A 365-nucleotide genomic window follows, 5' to 3' on the forward strand; every position below is an offset into this window, starting at 1 on the left:
CCCAAAAAGGGGTAATATCCATCGCATGTGAGTGAAAACCTAAGGCCACTTGTTGCTCTCATAGCAGGTGTTCATCGAGAAGACTTCATGTGATTTTTTTCAAAGACCACCTGAATGTGAGTGAGCTACCCCGTGGCAGCCCCAGTGGCCTAATGGATAAGGCACTGGCCTTCTAAGCCAGGGATTGTGGGTTCGAGTTCCATCTAGGATGGCTTACAGCAGAGTGGGTCAGCGGAAGAGTGCTGGGCCCATAACCCAGAGATCGATGGATCGAAACCATCCTCTGCTAAGACGTTTTTACTTCTACACATGCCTGAGCTCCCCAAAAAGGGGTAATATCCATCGCATGGGAGTTAAAACCTAAG

The 365-nt window shown here is 49.0% G+C and overlaps 1 non-coding gene across 1 annotated transcript; it reads left to right on the plus strand.

The window, feature by feature from the left end:
* The first annotated feature begins 217 nt into the window (after window positions 1-217).
* trnam-cau (transfer RNA methionine (anticodon CAU)) lies at window positions 218-289 on the plus strand. Its single transcript has one exon. It is a non-coding gene; the product is annotated as a tRNA-Met (tRNA).
* Window positions 290-365: the final 76 nt, after the last annotated feature.

Source organism: Sinocyclocheilus anshuiensis, unplaced genomic scaffold, assembly GCF_001515605.1.
Source record: "Sinocyclocheilus anshuiensis isolate Anshui unplaced genomic scaffold, SAMN03320099.WGS_v1.1 scaffold3117, whole genome shotgun sequence".
In the NCBI taxonomy this organism is placed as follows: domain Eukaryota; kingdom Metazoa; phylum Chordata; class Actinopteri; order Cypriniformes; family Cyprinidae; genus Sinocyclocheilus; species Sinocyclocheilus anshuiensis.